The following is a 16,681-nucleotide window of genomic DNA, read 5'->3' as shown; positions in this document are numbered from 1 at the left end:
CTGCTTTATATTAACTCCACTCAAAGGCACATTATTATAGGAAAGTAAGGGCTAGACTTCTATGTACACAAAACAAGGTTATATAAACAAACAGGTAGTAATAAATATACATAGCAGTAAATTATGAACAAATTTTGTCCTTGCCAGTGGCCAGACCGTCCCCATTTGGGAATTACATTTCAGGGCAAATGAGAAATATGTATGGGTGGGATTTAATACTGGAAACACTGCTCCATTTCACCACCACCACATTCCTTGACTAGCATTTTCCCTCAAGACTATCCTGGTATATTAAAGAGCTACTTAAATTGACTAGAAAAGGAGGCAAATCCTCCAGACATGCTTCTGGCGAGATAGCAACTATCCTTGGCCAAGCAATTATAGTTATCCCCTTTATTCTGAGCTCCCAAACAACAAATCAAAACCAGCATCCAGCAACTGTAGGTTTCACATCACATGCCATTTCAGATCTTGGATCAACACATGCTGTCTGGTAGAATAACCCCAGGCACTTTGTTACAATTGAATCATAACCAGAGACACACTTTCCCATCCTATCACATGGTTTTCTCTCCATAACCTACAGAGGACTCTGCATGCCTTCACACTCACTAAGGCCTTGTCTATACTGGCGTGCATATTTGGGCTGTTGACTCTTTCCCCCATACCCGGGCCAACTGCTGTGCTGGAGATTATGTGATATTAGTACTACCATGTCAGGGGCAGTATCCCAGCATTGTGTGTGTCACAGGAGACACTCTAGGAACCACCTTGATTCATGTTGTTGGTACAGTCCTCCACTTTCAGACATTCACTGATGGCAGTTCCTGCTCACTTTGTCTTCCTGCCAAATGGGGTGGAAGACCTGGAGCAACTGGGTGATGATCTGTTTCTGCTCCTGCACAGAACAGTCCAACATGCCAGACTGCTGGGCATGAGGCTGAATGACAGTCCAGTCAGGTCCCATGAAACAGATATGGTAACTGCCAGTATTACCATAGTTTGACCATGGATGAACTGTCACTTCTGGTGTGGGAGAACCAGAACAATGTGATCCCACCATTTTGGAAACCTTGGATGATGAGCAGTAGCTTCAGAACGTCCAAATGAGGAAACAGACCTTCATGGAGCTGTGTGAGGAGCTTTTACCATATCTCCTGCACCAGAACATGTGATTTAGGAAAGCCATACTAATGGAGAAGCAGGTGGCTATTGCCCTGTGGAAACTGGCAAAACCAGACAGTGACTGGCAAGTTGCAAACCATCTTGGAGTTGGAAAGTCCACTGTTAGGGTCATGCAGGTTTGCAATGCAATTAACACTGCTTTACCTACAGGTGGTTGCCATAAGCAAAGTTCCAGAAATAGGAAACCACATCCTCTCAAATTTAGCTAACTGTGAAGGGGCCATCCATGGCACCCAAATCCCAATAGTTTGCTCATTAAAAGGGGCAAGCGAGTAAGTTAACTAAAAAGGTTACTATTTACTCATCCTGCAAGGCTTGGTAGATGATAGAGGCAGATTCATTAATACCACTGTGGGAAACACTACAAAGTTTCATGATGCTAGTGTGCTGAGGAGATTGAGATTGTATTTGAGGGAGGAAGAAGGGACTTTATGAACCCAGAAATGACATGGTGCTCTATGGTGTGTCTATACCAAAGTTATTTTGGGGGGACCTCATGCATCCATTCCTAACTTGGCTCATGAAACTATGTCCTGACATCCAATGATCCTGGAAAAAGGGAATTCAATTACAAACTCAGTAGGTGCAGAATAGTCATGGAGTGCGCATTTGGTAGGCAGAAAGCTGGTTGGCACTGCTTACTTACCCATCTGGATGCCCGTGTGGTCAATGCCAGTCACATAATCGTCACCTGTGATGCACTGCATAACATTTATGAGGGGAAAGAGGAGTGCTTCCATCCAGAGTGAGCACAGGACAGGTCTGGGTTACAAATGCCATATAGACAGTGGGATCTCACCCAAGTGCACGCTAGTCATGGGTCCCAGCAGGCCAGGAAAATCAGGGTTGCCACATGTGTACACTTCCTGGAACATCAAGGAAGCAGAGGGTGACATCTGCCAGTGCCGAGGGACATCTCCACACCCTGCGCAGGTGCTAGAAAAGCACAAGGGAACATGGGATACATAGTTTTGTGAGGGTTTTTTTCGCCTGTAGCCCAACAGCCATTAGCCATTCATTTCTGTGACTATTCACTCATTACAGATATTTCTAACAGGGCATCTCCACTGGGTTAACACCTTAGGGGTTGGGTTTGTGCTATGAAGGGTGGTGGCCAAGTTGCATTGCAATCATTGTACAATGCTTTTGTGTCATATCCACATTTGTTTACAAGACTTATTGGGAGCACTCAATCTGTTTTAGTGACCTTATCACCATTTGCTTCGGGGTGAAAGGGGTGGGAATTATCACTTTTTCTTTTCACTGTTCATGGTCAGCAGTGCTAAGTGCACTTACCATCTGTTACAGAGCACTAACTGGAAGGTTGGGCGGGGGGAGGAGGAGGGACCATAGAATCACTGTGCAGAGGCAAATGCCTTTGGTTATTTTTTGTTTTGTTGTCCCAGGTATGAGCAAAGCCATAAAGACATTTATCTACTGTGACATTCCCCTGGTGTTATTTGGACCGGTAATCTGCTAGGTCACTCCAATGATTTACTCTGGGAGCCAGCCTTACCCTGCTCTGTAGTGAGAACCCCCACTCCCGGGTTGTTCCCACACAGCCTCTAGCAGGTAAGATGCTCCCAGCTATGCGAGTGAGCACTTTTGGGCAGCCGCTGCTTGGATTGTGCAACCGAATAACACTAGCCAAAATCTCTGGTCCCAGACACAACCCTAGGAATCTCCGTCTTGCAGTGTCCAGTTATGCCCACTGGACGCTGCAAGCTTATATAAGTTCGTCAATTTAACAAAGAAATGTATATGTACCAGCTTGTTATCCGAAGGGGAGTCTCTGACATGCGTCAAACCAAACGCACTGCTTCAGGTAAAATAAACAAACCAATTTATTAACTACAAAAGATAGATTTTAAGTGATTATAAGTCAAAGCACAACAAGTCAGATTTGGTCAAATGAAATAAAAGCAAAACACATTCTAAGCTGATCTTAACACTTTCAGTGCCCTTACAACTTAAATGCTTCTCATCACAGGCTGGCTGGTTGCCCTTCAGCCAGGCTCTCCTCTTTGATCAGCACTTCAGTCGCTTGGGTGGTGGTGTTTGTAGATGGAGGTGGAAGAGAGAGAGAGTGCATGGCAAATGTCTCTCCCTTTTATCATGTCCTTTCTTCCCTCTTGGCTTTGCCCCCCTCCCCCTTCAGAGTCAGGTGAGCATTACCTCCTCATAGTCCCAAACTGACCAAGGGAAGGGGGGGTGACTCACTCAAGAGTCCAACAGATCCTTTGTTGCTGCCTAGGCCAGTGTCCTTTGTTCCTGTGAGGCTGGGCTGGGTTTGTCCCATACATGCCCTGATGAGGTGCGAACTGCCCTTCTGCTCCTGGAGAGTTTTGTCTGGGCCTCTGTCTGGGAGAGTTTTTGCCTGGGCTTGTTTTAAGCCATGAGGACACATTTTCAGTCTCATAACTATATACATGAAATTACAACCTATAACATTACTATAACAACAATGCTCAGTGCATCATGAGCTTTCCGAAGACACCCAACATGAAAAACTTTGCATTGGATACCACACAATCATATTATAAGGATTAACATGGGGGTGCAGGATGTTCCCCCGAGATACAGAGTGTCACATCTACCCATTTTATGTGCTGTGAGTTCTGTTGCTTTTAGAACTACCAGTGCTTTCTAAGAACATAGGAATGCACTTTCCCCATCCCTCCTGTCTATTCTTTGGAATTCAGATATTTATGGACCAGAAAAGGGGTAGGGACAGAAAGTGTTTGCAGTCTGATGGCACTAGACAATTACACTATTCAAATTTATGTGCTGAACCTGAACCCAATCTTGAACCTGAAAATATCTTATATTCATCATACTTAGGAAAGGTCATACACAAGTCAAGGCATGTATTACATTTATTAAAAGTGGTAATAGAATGCAAAATTGAAACTTTTTAGAAAGGAACTATAAATCAAAAGGCAACGGGTCGGATTCCATGAACAATGGTCCCATGTCAATGTCTCTGAAACAGTCTCCTTGCCCTTCCCCTCCCCCTGACAAGAGGGGAGGGCGGGGAATGAGTGTGGAAAATTGTTCATGAAAACAGCCAGGGATGTCTCCTGTGTGTTGTTTAGGAAACAGACACTTCTTGGGTTTCAGCGAGTGCCACAGGCTCATCGTTCCTCTCCTGGATACTCATGGGTCCCCCGCAAGGGGTTTTGGGTGCCAATGGAGTGTGTTGTCCCAGAAGTACTGCAGGCTCCTCCTTGGTCACTCAGGGGTATGGGGAGTGGAGGTCCTTTGCCTCAGCAGCACTTGGGTGGTAGCTAGAGGAGGAATAGCAGCAGCAAGTGGTGGAAATGGTACCAGTTCCCATAGAGGACCAGTGGTCATGGCAACTCATTTGGGCACCAGTTGCATCAGTCTCTCCATTAGGGCATGCTTCTCTTCCCTTTGGGAAAGCTCCCATTCCCTGGGGTGTGCATCCTGTTCATCAGCATCTCTTCCTGGTAAAGAACTTGATCCTTCCATGCCTTGAGAGCCTCAAACTGTTCCTCGTTCTTCTGGTCCTTGCCAATGAGCAGGTCCTTCAGGGGCCTTCTCCATCTGCTCTCCCAGCAGCCAAAAGTCCTGCCAATTCAAAGACAAGTTGGCATTCCCTCCCCACTTTGGAAGAAGCAGAGAAATCGCCCCACATAACAGAACTTTGTGCAGAAGGCCACAATATTGATACTTTTCAGCATTCAAAGAATGTGACTTTTAGACCATCCTTGGTTCTCAGACAACTTTTGCAGCCCCTGGGGAAGGAGCAGAGGCTAATAACCTAAGATACATGTATTAATGTTTATAAAAATTAAAATGTTATCAGTTCTCCAGGGTGTAGAGGGTATGTGTGTCAGTGCCTCCCAGGGGTCATGTTACCAGTTTGCAATTTCTTTGCTGAATGATGGCCATTATTTGGAAGACATCGCAGTTTTCAAGGTAGCAAAACAGAAAATGGCTTTACAGTCCGGTGGAGAGATATTTCTGCTATTGGTCACCCCTCTATATATTGCTGAATGGAGGGTTTGGTCAGCTATGGAGGTGGACCAAGCTCATTTGTGTTGCCATTGACCCTAAAGAAACACCTGCAGCTTCTTCTATTCCAGAAGTTTGCTGAACTATGCTTACAGGAGTGGGAGGCAATTAGATTGGAAACAGACTATATTCTCAACTAGCACAGGGATGCTGAAACAATTTTTCTAGTGGGAGTGCTGAGAACCATTGAACCAAACTGTAAACCCTGTATACAACAGAAACCACGTCAAGCAGGCTGTGTGGCAGCACCCCCCACACCTCTAGTTCCAGCACGTAACTTCTACCAAATGCTTAATAGCGGTTCATGGGAATTCAATAAAATCATTGATTTCTAGCAGTGTCTTGCTTGGGGACCATTTTGGGCTGGAGCAGAGGGGACTAGGCTTAAAATCAGGCATAAAGCACCAGAGCAAGAGGGGAGTGTGGGAGTCCATTGTAACTTATCAGGCTTGGGTTCGGTTTCCTGCTACAGCTTTGGACCTACCTCAGGTTTGTCAGGTGGTGCTTGCTCAACCCTATAAATTCTGTATAAAGAGCAGTGACAATCACACAGAAGGGGGCAGAAATGGGTGGGTCTATAGCCTCTGCACCAGCCTGCACAGCTAACCGTCAATGGAGAGGGGAGCTACTGGCCTGCTGGGTGACCTTGGGCAAGTCACTTCACCTTTCTGTACCTCAGTTTCCACATCTGTAAAGTGGGGATCATGATAGTGACCTCGTTTGTAAAGCACTGTCAGATCTAGCGATGGAAATACCGCTATACAAGAGTTGGGCATTATTAAAAGATGTTGCAATTTGTACACTCACATGCCAGGGAACTCACAGATAGGTTGAGTTGCTGTGTCCCAGTGCAGACCTGGGCCTTAAAGGCAAAGTCTGGTTCTAAATTCAACCCACCAATTCATTCATTTAGGTGAATGGGAGTTAAGTGCCTAACTCACTTGTGCTTTTGTAAATCCCACTAGGTGGATATCGGCATCTTTAGGCACCTAAATACCTTTGTAAATCTGACCCTTAGAAACCTGAGCAAATGCCTATTAAAGTCAATTGAAAGTCTTCAACAGACTGCCAAGGGCTTTGGATCAGCCCCATAGGCAGCCAGCAGATAGTAGCAATTAAAAGTTGCTACTGACCTGGATCACACTCAGACTAGCCACTGATAAAATCAACTGTGCAACTGCAGTTTGTAAAGATGGGTGACCTAACCTACAATTACAAGTATTGCCCAAATAAACCATCTCATCAGTGGATTTTTCAAACGGAAACCTGTATCTTGATGCATTAAAAACAAGTTAGTCCTCTGTGTGAGGATGATAAATACTGCCTGTACAAGACAAACTGGAGGTTGACCAATAATCCACACCTCCTTTTGAATTAATCTTTGAATGGTGAATGTTTATCTAGAGATGACTTATTAAAACAAAATTTCTGATCCTGCCACACTGTGTGGTTTTTATTTTGCTGGAGGAAACTAACCTTAGAGGGTTCCTGATTACATCAAAGTAAAGAATAATTTAAACAGTTCTGTTTTGTAAGTATCTTCACCATGAGATGCATGATGACCTACCTTTTACCAGACCTTTACCTGATTTGATACATACAAATATCAATCATTCCTTCTGTGAACATTAATAAGTTGTCTTGGCTCCCAATTCTCTAGAGCTTCTGCCCTAGTCCGGTGTTTTAAGGAAGATAGCTGTGCTCTCATGATTAACCAAAGCAGGTGCTTTACCCACCTGGTCTGCAGACTTGTTTGGGTTAATTTGTGAAGAGTCAAAACATAAATAAAATAAAGCTCGTGAGCCCTGAGTCCAGCTCAGCTGTGTTCCAACCAGTACCCGAAGGCTGTGGGAGATATGTGGCTTAATGCCAGCTTTATACCTGCCTGATCCTGGGGCTGATCAGTTCAACCAGCACAAGTTAGAGAAGTGTCTGAATTGCTCTAATTTGTAGCAGCTGAGGAGTGCCAGAATGCAGCAGTATTTTGGCCTCAAGCCCTTTCCAGGGCATACCTCTGATGTTGCCTGTACTTCCGGGATGCCAGCTCTATACCACAGGCACCGACTTCCCCAGTTCCCAGGGAGAGGGGGTACTCAACCTCTGTTCTGCCCAGACCCTGCCCCCACTCCACCCCTTCCCCCCAAGCCTTCACCCCCACCCTGCCTCTCCCTGGCCCTGCCCCACCTCTTCCTGCCCCCGCTCCTTGCCCTATCCCCCCCCCCCCCCCAACGCCTCTTGCATGCCACTGAACAGCTGATCGTGGCAGGAGGGAGGAGCTGAGCCACAGGGCTGCCAGGTTTTTTTCCCCATGGGTGCTTCAGCCCCAGAGCACCCAGGGAGTTGCTGTCTATGCTCTACACTATCTGCTTCTTGCACCTCCTGAAGTAGGAGCCATACCACAATGGGGGAAATCCTCGCCTACCAGGCATGACATTTCCCAGGGGTACCCAGGCTTATGAGGCACCTTGCTACCACCTGCCTTTAGTATGAGGAAATCTTGTCTGTAGTTGCTGTGTATCAGCTCCCTCACTCCACCAGTCTCAGGCACTACCTTCTAGGCCTTACCCTCTGTACAGGTTAGCGATAGGCACACATCAACCCCCAAGCCCTCCTGAGCGTCCCTCTGGAGTGCCCAGCCCTTGTTCCACTCAGCAGCCAGAGAACTCAGATTCACGCTCTCAAAGGAACAGTACACACACCAGCTTACAAGATTCAACTCAGGCCCACCACTCCGTTTAACACACAGCACTTAGATATATTCATACTGAAAACACGTTTATTGTCAAAGAACAGAGATTCAAATGATAGTAAATAAGCATATTGGAAGCAAGTGGTTACATATTAAAAAATCATAACATTTTCCAGAGCGTGAACTTAAGGGAATGTTTTGTGAGTTATCTCCTACAGGATAGTTACCCCAAGTCCTTTTCCCAGAATTTTCAACCAGAATGGTTGAGATCCCCCTTTTCTAAGATCAAGCCTGCTGGCAACTTGTCTGCACAGACTGAAGGATTCCAGGGCGTCTCTCTGCACCCCCAGATATATGAGACCAGACCTTTGATATTCACTTGAAAACAGGGGGTCCCCACCACTGTTTACCACTTCTTGTTAAGTTCTTTCTGAAGACTATGCAAGCCCTTAATTAGAATTCGACTCTGTGTGCTAATAGACTTCGGCTGCAAGACAATACACAATGGTTCAGCAGAGAGATAAGTGTCCCCCATCTCCTGTCTGCAGAAGTTAGTCTCATAAAGTGTTTACCTTTGAGTGACCTGCCTGTAAACTACCAGGCCTAGTAAACACAATTTCAGCATATATACATAACTCCTCACGTATTTTCTGTACATACATCTCACAATGATTATGACCACCAGTGCAACACCTTCTTTCAGTAGAGACCTTACATGGTGAACCCAGGGTATCCCTGGTACCTTTATGTATCCCTATGCCCTCTGCCATCAAGAGATTTTTGGGTCACACCAAGTTAAGGCAGATGTGCCATCAGAGTGGCATAAAAGGGACTCTACTGGGGCCAAAGATCCAGCCCCCAAATGTTTAAAGCATGATACAGCTCCCACTTCCCTCCCCTTGTCCTGCTTTCCATTAACTCAGCTCAGCATCACACCATTCTTGGAAAGCAAAAGGTTGCAGTTCCAAGGTTATACAAATAAACAAACAGCAATCAGAAACATTGCAGAAAGTCAACATGCTCAAAGCAATGCTGTTGACCTAGCTAACACACTGACTTTCTCCATCTGGAAAGAACATCACAGGATAAAGGAGGGGTACCACATGTTTACACCCCTCCACAAGAGAAGCACTGACCTCACTCACTTGGAATACAGAATAGGTTGCTGTTTGACTTTCCTTTGATTGGTTCTGTATTTATCTTTAATCCTTTTGGCTTAAGGTTTGTAACATAATTGAATCAAACATAGGGTCTGAACCTGCTCCTACTAAAGCAAACAACAAAACTCCTATTGACTACAAAGAGAGCAGGACAGGCCCAAAGTGAGCAAAGAGTTGTTGCTGCATCCGTACCTGTGTAATTGATTAAGAAGCTAAATGTGTTATTCTGGTGCAGGTCTTTGGTATAACACATCATTCAGGAGCAATACTGAGCTCTATGCTATTTAGTGAGACCAGCAAATAAAGCATCAAAAAAAATTCCAAAGCTAGACCAGTAGCAAAGACAATACCGTGAATGAGGAGCAGGAAGTTCTATGTGGTAAAGTAAATTTGCAAAAGTGGTCCCAATGTCCTTTTAGTGAAGTGGATTAACCTATTTGTATAGATATAGATTTGACACAAACTTTGAGGCATAAGTACATCTGAACATAAATTAGCAGTTATGACATTAATTTAGGGGCAGGTTTCCACTGCCACCTTACTCAGCAGACTCTACAATTAAATGACAACTTTAATCTCCACTGGGAAATGTGGAGAAGGGTGCATCAAGACTTTATTTGGCTGGGCCTCCATTTTGGCCAGCAGCACATTTTCAGACTTTCCACCACCAGATGGTCTATGTAGCGGTGCAAGACTCACCACCATGGCACCTCCTGCTAGCTGTTTTGGAATTAGCTCTGGGCGCCTTCCACAGGGCGCCCTCCTCTTGCTCGCCGTTACTCCCGCTTTGCTGTCTCCACCACTCTGTAACCCATGTCGCTCTTTAGACCACGGCATCCTCTTCTGGGCACAGCCCGCCAGCAGTGCCCTGCTGTCTTCCCACCTTTTGGGGGAACCGTCAGTCCATAGTCCCGCCACTCGCCTTGGTGGTCTGCTGCAGTCACCAGTCTAGTCCTTCTGGGATAAACTGCAATCTATGTTGGCCACTTCCCTCAGGGCAAGTGTGGGCAGCCTAGCACATTATCTGCCCTTCCTCCAGGGCCTCAGTCTGGCAGCGGTCAGCCAAAAGCCCCTTCTGCTCTGCTACCCTGCCCAGCACTGCTCTAATCATGGTGCTCCTAGGCAGCCAGTCCTTCTTCCTAGCAGGCCAGGGAGAGACTTCCTCTGCTGTGTTGATCAGCCCTTTATATATGGCTCCTGCAACAAGCCACCTCCCGATTGGCTCACTTAGTGATCCCTCCTCTAATTGGAGGGTTCTGTGCAGGCTCCCTCTGGCCTGCTTTAACCCTTCCTCCCTGTGTGGGGCAGCTACCCCACCACAGTCTGCCAGACAACTGGACAGCTTCTGTTGGCACAGACCCTCCAGCGAATTTGGCCCTGATACTAAAGGTACATCCTGTTTATTATTTTATTCCTTAATTTTTAGTGTGTTTTTTTTATTGCTCATGAAGATCATTGGTCTGCCACCTTAAGAGAATTCTATTTGGTTTTTAGCTATAGAACAGGTACAACAATGGCAATCAAGAGGCATTTCATAGAATCATAGAAGATTAGGGTTGAAAGAGACCTCAGGAGACAATGCCCCCACCAATCTTCACATGATGGGCCCACCTCTGATGAATTTGCTTTCCCATTCCCATCACTGATTGGTCTCTCCTTTGAGAACATTAACAAAGGCATCTCTATTAATATCAATTGAGGTTTGTGATGGGCACTACCTATCCACTAGAGAAAGGACTGAGACCACCTACTCGCTTAAATGGATAATCAAACAGCCATCAGATAGTAACAGACTTAGTAGGCCAGAGGATGCCAAAGCTCTGCTTAGCACTCTGAGTGGAGTACTGTCTTTGGTGATTTTCCACCATGGTTTTCCACATCTAAATTCTGGGGCAGCTGGAGGTTTGCTCAGACCCCAGAGCAAGTTAGAGCAGCCCTGAGGCTACAGGCTGTTCTGCCAGCCCAAGATATCAGGAGCATAGCAAGCACACTCGCCATACAAGGAAGACCAAAAGCGTATGTAATTGAGCTGGCTTTACAACATCCCTGTGCAAGGAGGATTCCCAGCTGGTCCTTTTAGCCAGCTCTCTGCCTCTTTGCCCTACTGTTCTGGGGAGTATTTGAAACAGCAGTTTAGAAGAGAAGCTCATAGCACTGGAATGGCATTTGTGGACTCTACCCCTTGGGGATTGTTTTCATAAGATTTCCTCAACATTACTAAATATTCTTAATTATTCTCTGAGTAACTTTTGGCAATTAATCATTGGTCAGTAATTACTGATTGGTCAGTAATACTTTGGTAATTAATCATTGGTTCACAAGCAGTTTCTTGTGAGAGTAACTGATAGTCAAAATCCAAGCTGTGCCTAGTCTGTTTTAATTGGACATATAGCTCCCATGAGAATGATTTTATTTTCTGATTAGATGATGGGGAACTCTCAGAAATTGGTTTCAAGCTGCAGATAATGACATTTACAAGTTCAACATTTGTTTTCCCACTATTATTTTCTAATAGATGCTTAATGGTCACTGTTTTTTTCCAAATATTTGTCAGTGAACTTGTTTACTGGAATACTGGCAGAAAGTGAACAACAAACGCATAGTTAGCCAGATTCAATTTTTTATTTCAGTGAACGTTTGCAGGATTTCTTTTTAAAGAAAAGAAATAGTACATTTTCAAAAATATTTTCACAACTCTCACTTTAGATCTATGAGGCTTGCCATTTTCTAACTCTCAAATCCTCTGGTAGGTTTTCTTACATTAAATTTAAATCATTCCTTGTGACAGGTTGAATCACAGAACCTCTCTTGGGAGCTGCCACCTGATGTGCCAAGACTACTTCTGCCCCTACTTTCCCTGCCAGTTTGGGACCCCAGCACCCTGTCTTGCTGAGCCAGACTCCCATCTGCTCCAATACAGACCCAGAGTCTGAATTACTTGCCCCAAAGTTGCAGACTTAACTGAAAGCAGCTGACAGAAGTGTTTTTGTTTTTAACACTTAGATGCCCAACTCCCAATGGGGTTTAAACCCAAATAAATTCGTTTTACCCTGTATAAAGCTTATACAGGGTAAACTCATAAATTGTTTGCCCTCTATAACACTGATAGAGAGATATGCACAGCTGTTTGCCCACTCCCGCAGGTATTAATACATACTTTGAGTTAATTAATAAGTAAAAAATGATTTTATTAAATACAGAAAGTAGGATTTAAGTGGTTCCAAGTAGTAATGGGGGGATAGCTCAGTGGTTTGAGCACTGGCCTATTAAACCCAGGGTTGTGAGTTCAGTCCTTGAGGGGGCCACTTAGGGATCTGGGGCAAAGTCAGTACTTGGTCCTGCTAGTGAAGGTAGGGAGCTGAACTTGATGACCTTCCAGTTCTAGGAGATAGGATATCTCCATATATTATTATTATTATATATTATATTAACGAAGTGAGTTACCAAGCAAAATAAAACACTCAAATCTAAGCCTAATACAGTAATACAATTGAGTACAGATAATATCTCACCCTGAAAAATGTTTTAATACGTTTCTTTCACAGACTGGATGCCTTCCTAGTCTGGGCACAATCCTTTCCCCTGGTACAGCCCTTGTTCCAGCTCAGGTGGTAGCTAGGGGATTCTTCATGATGGCTCTCTTTTTTTCTCTGTTCCACCCATTTACATATCTTCTGCATAAGGCAGGAATCCTTTGGCCCTCTGGGTTCCCACCCCCCTCTCAATGGAAAAGCACCAGGTTAAAGATGGATTCCAGTTCAGGTGACATGATCACATGTCACTGTAAGACTTCATTACCCACTTGCCAGCACACACGTATACAGGAAGACTTACAGGTAAAACAGAGACATCTTCAGTCAATTGTTCTGGTTAATGGGAGTCTTCAAGATTTCAAACCACCATTAATGGCCCACACTTTGCATAATTACAATAGGCCCTCAGAGTTATATTTCATATTTCTAGGTTCAGATGCAAGAGTGGTACATTTATACAAATAGGATGATCACACTCAGTAGACTATAAGCTTTGTAGAGACCTTTTGCATGAAACATATCCCAGTTACATTAGCATATTTTCATAAAATCATATAGAGTGCAACGTCACATTCCTATCTTAACCACCCCAAGCTTTTTTATTTATATTGTCCAAAATCTCATTTAGTTGGAAGGTGTGAAATTAGACATACCTATAACATTCCACTGCCCAGCAAAGTCAATATCTAGGTAGCTGTGATATCATCCTACATATGACAGAGTGAAATGCTGAAGCCAAATAAAAAGGTGTTTTCCTTACTATTTTGAGGAAAATTCTATCTCCCACTTCATCTCAATGAACAGAGCTGTTGATCTCCCTCTTTTCTCCAACTCAGAGGTAATACTTCAATAAAATGGAACAGATATGAGTAAAATCTGAAGGACAATAATGTTAATAGCTTTGAAAGTCTTACGCCATTATTGCTGCAATTATGAAAACATCACTCAGCATTAACTTCCTACACAAGGCATCATCTGATTTTCCTTCTCATTTCAACAGTAGTGTTTACCCAGCTAAAAGCTGATATAGACTGTAAGTTGAATCAATGCCTCACCAACCCTCCCTACAATTGTAACAAGTTCATAATAGTAAAGGGGGAACGTTGGATAATGTTAGCACTTGCCAGTTTCCTTTAATTTTTTTATAGACATTAAGCCCTCAAGATATGACAAGAAGTTGCCAGTGTTTCTTTTTTAGAATGTTCTGTGATCATGTACACTACACCGCCTGCACATTCCTAAATTCTTTCATATCAGCTATTTCTGCTCTGAGCTAAGCTTCTACTGAGTTAGAGTGAATTAGAAAGCAGTTAAAGCCCAGTACCCTCAAAACTGCAAAGAGATATTTCTGGCACAGAACTCTTTCTTGCTCATGTATACATGTCCACTGACAGTTCTTCTGGAAGCTCTGGATTCAATTTTACCACCACCTGCCCACTCCAAAATAAAAGGTCTTCCAAACCGACTGAGAATGGACATGTTACTTGTGACACTGGCACCATCTACTGGAATGTGAATAAAAGGAAACACACTGAAGGACCCATAAATGAAACATTCATCAAGGAACATTTCCCTCATTTCTTCCAATATAATATTGCACCTTGAAAAATTTTAAAATCATTTTCTCATCTCCTAAAAACTTTCCATTTACATCCTTACAAAGTTTTTTGTTTAGAATTTTGTTACTGTTGACATTCAACTGCATGCAGTGATAGGTTTTAGGATCTTTCCAAATCTATAAGATTGCCTTTTTGGTTTTGTACAGGTTCTGATGTGGCATGTAACTATTCACCACCCACACACTGAGGAGGAACAAGACTGTCAGCCATGTTCTTAACTGTGCAAAATCCATTCAACTGTGGTCACACATTAGGAAGAAATATGACCAGAAAACCTGAGTATGTAGCTTTAGTTCAAAAGGAAAATTTCCTATTCTTGCTTTTCTAGATATTTCATTCTCCCCTAGATAAAACACATTTGCTATGCAGATATCATAATTAACCAAACAGTAAATTGTAAAATTTTTGATTAAAAATGAAGTGGAAAACTTTTGTACGTAAAAAAACTTACAAGATTGGAGCTTTCCACTAGGTTTGTGTATATGTAGAAAATCACTAAGTGGAGCTTTGCACATTTTTACCACTAATGGAAAGTCAGTTTCCCAGAAAGGAAACAATTTGCAGCAACATTTACAGCCCCTGTTCGCTTTTTGCGAACAGGGGCTGCTAACAGGGAGTTTCGCAAGGGAGTTTAGAAGGGGAGTGGGAAGGGGTGAGGGTCCCTTGCCGGTTCTATCTGTTTTCCCTTTATTCCCCTTAAAACCTAAAACTTCTTGCTTAAACAACCCTTTCAGCGGACAGGGGGCTGCAGACGGGAGTTTGACAGAGGGAGGCTTACGATGGTTAGGAAGACCCGCAACACCTGTGCCAGCACTGCTTCTGTCTCCTCCACCTGCGCCTGTAGCCAGACAGAGCGCCTGAGCATGGATGCTTCTACCCAGATCCTGGTGTGGTTTTGCAGAGACTGTAACTTGCAATTTCCACTTACTGATATCCAGGCTGGGGGGACCATCCAATGTGAAAGGTGCCTGCTGGTGGAATCTCTCAGGCAGCAGGTGGGAGAGCTACAGGAGGAGGTGGCTAGGTTGAGAAGCATCCGAATCCACGAGCAATTCCTGGACAGTGTCCATGTGGAGACAGCTGAGGTAGCTGTCCCAGTACACAGGACTGCTGATACACCACTGGTGGAGGAGGAGATGGCTCAGGGTGGACACTGGCAGCTGGTTACTTCTGGCAGCAGGCAGTGCTCCACCCCTGCTCCGAACCCTCCTGCTGTGGTAATAGGTAACCGTTATGCTCTTCTTGATACAGGAAAGAAGGCATCACCCCCTACAGTAAAGGAGGAGAAGCCTCGTACCCCTAAGGCTGGGAGGTCTGTTGCCACCACTGCGAATAAGAAACGTAGGGTAGTGGTGGTCGGAGACTCTCTGCTGAGGGGGACGGAGGCGCCCATCTGTCGCCCTGACATTTCATCTCGGGAGGTATGCTGCCTGCCGGGAGCCCGTATCCGAGACGTTACGGAGGCATTGTCGAGGATTATCCAGCCCTCTGACTACTACCCCATGCTACTCATCCATGTGGGCACAAATGATACTGCGTGGTGTGACACTGAGCAGATCAAGAGTGACTACAGGGCTCTGGGAGTACGGGTGAAGGAGTTTGGAGCGCAGGTGGTATTCTCTTCGATTCTTCCTGTCAAAGGTAGGGGCCCAGGCAGAGACAGATGCATCATGGAGGTGAATGCCTGGCTGCGAAGATGGTGTCGCCAGGAGGGCTTTGGTTTCCTAGACCACCGGATGCTATTTGAGGAAGGACTGCTAGGCAGAGATGGCGTTCACCTTTCGAGGAGGGGAAAGACCCTATTTGGACACAGAATGGCTAACCTAGTGAGGAGGGCTTTAAACTAGGTTCGACGGGGACAGGTGAGCAAAGCCCGCAGGTAAGTGGGGAACATGGAGACCTGGGAGATGGGTCGGAAACTAGAGGGAGTGTGGGCTATATTGGCAGAGAGAAAGGAGGGTCAGGACAAAACTGGGAGGAAAGATCAAATCAGTATCTTAGATGCCTATATACAAATGCGAGAAGTATGGGTAATAAGCAGGAAGAACTGGAAGTGCTAATAAATAAATACAACTATGACATTGTTGGCATCACTGAAACTTGGTGGGATAATACACATGATTGGAATGTTGGTGTGGATGGATACAGCTTGCTCAGGAAGGATAGACAGGGGAAAAAGGGAGGAGGTGTTGCCTTATATATTAAAAATGTACACACTTGGACTGAGGTAGAGATGGACATAGGAGATGGAAGTGTTGAGAGTCTCTGGGTTAGGCTAAAAGGGGTAAAAAACAAGGGTGATGTCATGCTAGGAGTCTACTACAGGCCACCTAACCAGGTGGAAGAGGTGGATGAGGCTTTTTTTAAACAACTAACAAAATCATCCAAAGCCCAAGATTTGGTGGTGATGGGGGACTTCAACTATCCGGATATATGTTGGGAAAATAACACAGCGGG

The sequence above is a fragment of the Emys orbicularis genome, chromosome 5, assembly GCF_028017835.1.
Source record: "Emys orbicularis isolate rEmyOrb1 chromosome 5, rEmyOrb1.hap1, whole genome shotgun sequence".
Taxonomy (NCBI): Eukaryota; Metazoa; Chordata; order Testudines; family Emydidae; genus Emys; species Emys orbicularis.
This window is presented reverse-complemented; position numbering follows the sequence as displayed.